Source organism: Columba livia, chromosome 1 (genome assembly GCF_036013475.1).
Source record: "Columba livia isolate bColLiv1 breed racing homer chromosome 1, bColLiv1.pat.W.v2, whole genome shotgun sequence".
Classification (NCBI taxonomy): Eukaryota; Metazoa; Chordata; class Aves; order Columbiformes; family Columbidae; genus Columba; species Columba livia.
The window spans coordinates 177,817,248-177,824,836 of record NC_088602.1 but is presented as its reverse complement, the minus strand read 5'-3'; the positions used below and the strand labels follow the sequence as shown (position 1 = coordinate 177,824,836).

At 35.8% G+C, this 7,589-nt stretch overlaps 1 protein-coding gene across 3 annotated transcripts in view; it reads left to right on the top strand.

Moving 5' to 3' along the window:
• SLC16A7 (solute carrier family 16 member 7) overlaps positions 1-7,589 on the top strand; it is an 88,231-nt gene that overhangs the window by 19,013 nt on the left and 61,629 nt on the right. The window lies entirely within an intron of this gene.

The window sequence follows — 7,589 nt, the reverse complement described above, 5'->3', positions numbered from 1 at the left end:
TTTAGCTTTACTTACTGGCAATAGGTAGTTTCAGATTACTGTGGTAATCCATGCAAAACTAATTGGCTAATTAAATGCAAGACAAGTCAATGCGCCAGTGCACATTGCACAATATTTGCTATTGGCTTTTTAATGATTATCTAGCATATATTGATGAAAGACTGTGAAGTACTTTAAAGAAGAAATATTCTTACACTCTGTCTACTCCTAAAAAGTTATAACAAGGATTCATGACTGAATGGTGACACTCCCCAGTCATCAGGCTTTATAGATTTGATTGGATTTTTTTTTAATGTATTTTGCCAACATTTCTGAGAAAATAGAGTTCAGAGTTCTCTTCTAAAGAGAAACTTTAAAGAACGAAAAGCATTAGTGTAGCTCAGGTCAGATTTCAGAACTGATGGATGTGAAATGTAAATCAGAGTTAGAGTGAAGGGCATGCTGGAAGTGGTTCTGTGGCTATGTGTCTTGGATTGAATTAGAGGAATGATGAGGCAGTGATAAAGAGCGCAAGCAAAGTTTTTGGCAGAAATAAAGCTTTGAAGAAGCTCAAGAAGCTCACAGCTAATATGGAAAAAGATAAATGAGGGCAGGAGAAGATTTGAAGACAAGTTGAACATAGCTGAAACAGTGGGCAAGGTAGATGATTGCATTGGCAGCATATGTGGGAATGAAGACCAGAGCCTGAGCTGACAGGGAGCATTAATCCCGTGTGTTCTGAAGTAACAAATAATTTAGAAATGCAATATCAGTTTTACTTACAAGACAAGTCATCATGATAAACATAAGGATTTGGGAGGGTAGCAATAACATAATCCCCCTGCATGAAACTAAGGGATGGAATGAAGGCTATTCAGCCTTGCTGAGCACTTACACAGTCAATTCTTTTGCAGTGCCAGAGATTTTTATAATAAGGAGTGAGGGGTTGCTTTGAAGGTTTAAAGCGAGCAATGTGGGTGTATATTTCACTGACACAAGTAACTCTGTTTCAGCCTTTTGCAACCTCAGAACTCAGTGTTCAATGCCTAGTTTTAGCTGTAGGCACTTTAAAATTACTACATTCCTTTGACTAAAGCAAGTGCAAAAGTAATTTCCAATTGTTTTTCATATATTACAACCTCCCTAAAATCTCCAACCAACATAAACAGCGTTGCCAATAGATAATGCACTAGCAGTTTTACAATGGCTGATTATACATAATTTTGGGTAAAAGTTTACTGAGTTTGTTTCATGGAGATAACCTGGTGATTTTTGGTGCTGTTTTTGTCATCGCTGTTATCAAAGTTTAAAACCTCAAGGTCTAATTCTTCGTTTACTGAGCTCAAAATGGAGTGCAATGCTCTCTTTGATTTCACTAGAACGGGCTGATGGCTTAGAGGCCAGAATTTTTACTGTTACCTTCAGAACTCTTCTGATATCAGAACTGTTATGGCTGACCACATAGGAAGGCTATGGACTTAAATGGGTCAAACTGCAAATGAAAAAAATGACAAAACCAGTCAATGGTGACAGTTTTCATGCTTTTTTCCAATGAGTATTTTTATACTTACCTTTTTTTTTTTTTTTTTTAGTTTGTATTTGCTCATTTTATGTTTCTCAATAAATCTACACAAAATGTTATTAATAAATTATGTATGAAAAAATATTAGGGAGACAAAAAAATAAGCAATATTTTGTTTTTCACCAGTGACTGGGACCCAAGTGTTTATTCATGTAGTCCCATCCTCATGTAAACCTGATGTATTGCAAGAGTAAAACCAGTCACTTGTGTGTTAGTAAAAACAGGGCAATGGTAGACAGGTTCCCAAGTCTTTACATAAAGGAGTCATGTTTGAACAAGTATTATTTTGTGAAGGTGCATGCAACCTTGGTGAATTTTCAATATGAAGAAAATTCCTTTTGCTTAACTTACCTCCTAAAAAACCTGTTTTTCACATTCTCAGAAAAAAATTGATTTACCAGTAGAACTCCCTATCCCCTTAAATAGTTAGAAGATAAAAAGAAATTGAGGGGAGGAAAAAAAAAAGAGCGTATCAGCCTGTTTCTTCTCCCCAAAGTCACAGAGAAAGAAAACACTGTGCTTGACCCACATAACAGAAGAAAGCAGGAGAGAGAAAGATGTGTGTGCAGTGTAGTTACAGACATTATGAAACAATCACTGCATGGTGTTTAAACATTGCTCTATGGTGTTTCCACTGAGATATTCCATTAGTATGTGATGATAATGAATCAGGATTGTACTTCACTGAGAGCTCTTATGACTGCACACTTTTCTGATTTGTTTTTCTTCTCTGTGCATTGCACATTGAAATAAGGGAGAGAAATTACTTGAAGAACATAACTAGAATAGAAGCAAAATTATAATGGTATTAGAAGTGGACAAACTTTTCAACACAGTTTTATTTCATTTTGTCAATATTATTTTATTCAAGTTAGAAGTGAAGCTTTAAATATAGACTTGGGGGGAATGCGAAAGAATGCCTTTAAAAATGTCCCTGGGCAGTGCATATGTGTTGACAAAAGTGATTTTTTTTTTTAATTTTTTTTTTTTTTTTCCCCACTTCTGTAGACATAGCTTGTCTACAGTAACTAATTTGAGAAAGAATATTTTCAGCTAAAGAGAGAGATTGAAACAAGACAAGTGTTTCTTTACTGCTAAAACACTTAACATCTATACAGCATCTCAGTTCAGCTGGCAGTGTTTCTCCAGATCTAACTCCTACGTGCTCAGATGGTAAATCTTTAGAGCAGGGAAAAGTGCCATCTGGTGATTCAAAACAATACAAAACTGATGGAGACAACTTCTTGTAGATGACAAGTAGAACTGGTCATAAACCTCAAATAAAATTACCACATGTGATGCTTGGTCCTGAAGATCCTGAAAACTGACAAAACACCCAACTATATCCATCTTCAGATTGCCGTTTAAAATTATATTCTTCCATTATACTGCAATAAAGAAATATGTTTAGGAGCAGTAAATAATAATTCATGCATTCCTGTATTCACAAAAATGTCAGTGTATGTGATGTGTGCTGATACAAAAGCTATAGAGTGTATATTGTATAAATTATGAAAATTATAAAAGTATACTTATATTTGTCCTTTTACAATAGGTTTTGAACTCTGATATAGGTATTGTGATTTACATGGATATTATGTGGCACATATTATGTGTAAATTAGTACCAATAAAGTCTGATGTATGGAGAAACTAGAGAAAAAAATAGGTTAGAATAATAATTCAACTGTTTTAGTAATAAGTTGAAGATATATTTGACAGTTGATAAGCTGATGATGCGCCTTCAACTCTAGGCCTCAAACTTAAGAACAGAAAGACCATGAAAAACAAAAAGGGTAGGCTGTGACTTTGTATAGAAAGAAAAGACATAAAAATGGCACTATTTTATTCAGCAAGTTCAACTCCTTTTTATGGGTAGACCTATGTCTGATTTGTGTTCTGCTTTGTGGTGAGAGTGAATTAGTAGCTAAGAGAGTAAGAAAAACTCAATTCTAGCTCACTGCATTTATTTAAAGGCTTACATCTGTAAACATTTAGTCTGAATATTAATTTTATTTGTATGAGTACTCTGAGTATCCTGTTGCTTTTTTATAGAGCACATTATGCAGAGTTGTGGGTTTTTTTTTTCATCAAGACTCCCTTTAAGAGGCTCATCAGAGTGAAAGTTAATGCTGTAGGGTCTTGTAGGAATATGCTCAAGTACTAAAATTCTGTGTGTAAGCATTCACAATAGCTGCTCCTTTAGTTCGAATACAGAAATATTTGTTGATTATGAGGAAGAAGCTGTAAACCACACTTTTCTGTTCTTAGACAGCTTTTCTTTGATGTCAGTAGGCATTTCAAAAGGGTCAGACCATAGATGTATTTCTGTAAATTGATCTTTCATTTAAAATAAAGGAAATGGATAATACAAAATTATCATTTAATGAGTATTAGACCATATCTATTTTTTCTAATTTATAATTTATGTATTTAAAAAGGATTTACTACAAAGTTATGTTTATACATCACTGTTAAAATATGTTTTTTTTACTTTAAAGCTATTTTACGAAAAAAGACATAAAGAAAAAAAATGTCCCGCTGAACTCTTATGGCTCTGCATGGGATTGTGCAGGTGTCTTTTGCGTAACATTTCTAATAACCTGCCAAGTGTGAGCACAAGGTGTCTTGTCATACCCTGTGAAGTTATAACACCTTTTTTATGCACAGACGATAACTCAGAGAAGCAGTATTTCTCAGCCAAATCTTATTTTGTAATCCCCTTCAACTTGCTTGTCACATTTTGTATATCCAAGTTACATTTTGTACATTTCAGCTTTTCCATTAGTTTACGTTTGTGTCTTGCAATTTAAACCCTAGTGTTAATCTAGCACTACAAATGAATACTGTACTCTGACATTATGTGCATGACATAGTAGAGATCACTTTATCTATAGTAGACAGAATCTATCTGTTTTAAGGAGTTAAGACAAGATGGTTATTCTTTATATTGACTGACAATCACTAGTTGGGTCAGGGTGAGTTTCCATAGTAGAATAAGCTCCATGCAATTACTTCCAGTCACCTTGATAATGAAATGGCATAAATGTTTAATTTATTCATTTCTTTCCACTTGGAAGGTCAAAATGAACTGGTATCTTCATTTCTGTTTCTATAAATTTTCAAATGAGTTTAACTTTTTCATTTTCAAGTGTTATTTAATTTGAAATATCAAAAGAACAAAATTAAGGTCTAGGTGTCTATACAAAATTAGAAACATGAATAAAGATAAATTCAGTTCATTGTAAATTTCAGTAACAACAGTCTAATTTTAATGAAGTGTAACTGTTTTAGAAGTCAATTGATGGTCAAAGCCAATGTTACTGTAAAGTAGCATGAGCGAAAGCAATCATTCTTGTGGTGACTGGGAGTGATGATGACCTTTCTGCATTTATCATGTGATTAGAAAAGCAAATAATTTTCTCCTTCAAGGACAAAAAATCTTAAACTGTCAATAGATATATGAAGTTCTGTTCACAAAACTGGAGAAGGTTATGGCATGCTTTCACCTTATCTTAAACAAAAAAGCATTTAAAGGGCTGACTAATTTATTTCCAGTATAAGCAAATTATCTGAACTACAAATGACTGGGCTGTTTAAGGAGTAGCTAGATAATTTAAGAAGTACTTTGAATTCTAGGACTTGATTGTGGCTTAAAGCCAGGCCTCCTTTGGAAGACTGGTGCTGCATTACAGTTAGATTTCCACCGGGAGAGCATGTGCTGCAACAGGAGCTCTACCAACCTGCAAGATGGAACAGCATATCCCCATCTGTTGCTGGCCAGCTGTCCTGTACATCCCCCGCCTTTTCATGAGATCAGCCTGACAGTAATAGTTACGCTCTCGAGCCGTCATGCAGCTCAGCTACAGACATGAATCCAAAGGGGAAGGTGCACTTCATCACAGTCGTTTGCCTGTCTAGAATTCAGTCCCTTGGTGTGTTTGGTTTTCTATCTCCCATCCAGAAAAAATACTTAGCATGTGTTTGTGCTACTGAATTGCTGAAAAGTCGTTTCCTAGAGAGAAGCATAGCATCTTTGTTAGGATAGAGAATGAGATTGTTTACTGAGGTTTGTTATGGGGAGTATCACTGGAAGAAATGGGTGCTTTTCTGGTAGCTACTGGTTTACAACATGTATTATTTAACAACCTATTTTATATTTCATAAAATTAACCGTTGCCTTGTGTCACTGTCTCTAAGGGCTAACTCCCATATTTGGGAATAATAATTATTTTTCCTTTATAAAATAGTTATTTTTTGCAATATATTCAGGAAATACACAGACAGTGACTGCAAAATATGGTAGTCCACACTGTGTCTTCTGAAATCTAGACCTGTGGGAGAAGGATAAAATAACAAGAAAAACCTCTTTGATGTTTGTTCTCAGAGAAAGGGATGGTGACATGGCTGTTAATATTATCTGAGGAATAGGCTTTCTAAGGGAAGGTTGGTGTGGGTTGCGGTTTTGTTTGTTTTTTTTTGTTTTGTTTTCCCCAGTTTTCGGGCAAAGTTCAAAGTTTATTTAGAAAAGTGGAATGGAATACAATTCATTCTTTGCAATTTGCCTTAAAAACATGCATCATTAAACAATCTACCTGATAATTTCTTGGAGTAGCTCCTCATCCTTTTATTGTGAGAAATAGCAAGTAGCTGTTACCTGGTATCCTCTACATCATTCAGTTTTCCAAGTGTCACAGACGCAGAACAGCAAGAGTATGTGATTGATGTTGTTACATCATCTTTAGAGTGACTGGTATGAGCCTTCTCATGTATTGCGCTTTATTCTGGGCAGCTATCTGTGGTGGCTGTATGTAATGTTAATTCATTTTCCCATTCTCTCCCATTGCTATCAGATTCATTAAAGCTGAAGCGCTTGCTCTGGGTGACAGTAAACATCAGGTATTTGTGAAAGAAGACTATGATAAAAATGGATTCTGCAGGAAAGGGATACTCATTAGATAACACAGTGTGAATGTTTTTGGCTTGGTCTTTGTGTTTTGTTTGCAGCCTGCGCTTTGTGGGAATGCAGACATAGAGACGTGCTGGTGTAGCCTGGGTACCCAGGTTGCTGGTGAAAAGGAAGCCACTGGCAGGCTGCACACAGCAGCCAGCACTCCCAAAAGAAGTTAGGAGGTAACTCACACATATGACAATGCTGCTGGCTCGCCCTGGCCTGTAGACATCTGAATTAGGACACCAGGAGAAGAAAAAGTTAATCTGCGTTGTAAATGGCAGGTTGATGTAACTTCAGATTGAGGTCATTATAACTTCAGCTGATGGCCTGATGGTGGTGTGCAACTCAAGCAAGCTGCACTGGTAGTGCACTAGATCAAGAGGAGGAGGTAGAAAAGCAAAGCTAGAACAGTTGATCTGTAGGAAAAAGTCTTTTTTGAACCCCTTAGATTTTGTCCTTTTTCACAAAGGGAATGATAGCAAGTATGAAGTGAGGTGAGACCTTGAATCATGCGGTAGAAAGGCAAAAGTACTGAGGAGGTATCTGGGATGAAAAGAATACGATGTATGTGACCATACAACATAAAGAAGGCTCCATAAGAGGTAACAAAAGACCCTTCTTTTTGGTGTTTTCTGGATTAGGACATTAGAGATAGGGCTACAAGAAGGAGAATCAGCTCTTTTTGGGCATGGTTATCTGAGCTTAGCTATACAAATGCAGAAATCTTTAAGCTGTGAGAGGGAAAGTCATCCTCCTTCTCCCCAGATAGATTTATAACAACCATTCATCTAAAGAGTAGAAGTCAACATTTGAAAAGATCTGTTTGAATAAGGGAAAAAGTACATCTCCTGAAAATCAGAATACTAAGAACAATGTGAGGAGGAAGCAATTTTTCGTTTTATACACCTTTATCCCCACAAAACAGACACTTAAAGATATTGAATACAACGGAATAAAGAAAAACAGAAAAAGGGGAAGAAATCCCACTTAATGACTGTGGAGGGGCTTTGATAGATAAAGATTTGTTGCTGAATTAGTCAGGCTCAAAGGAATCTCAAGGCCTCTTAGAGAAGCT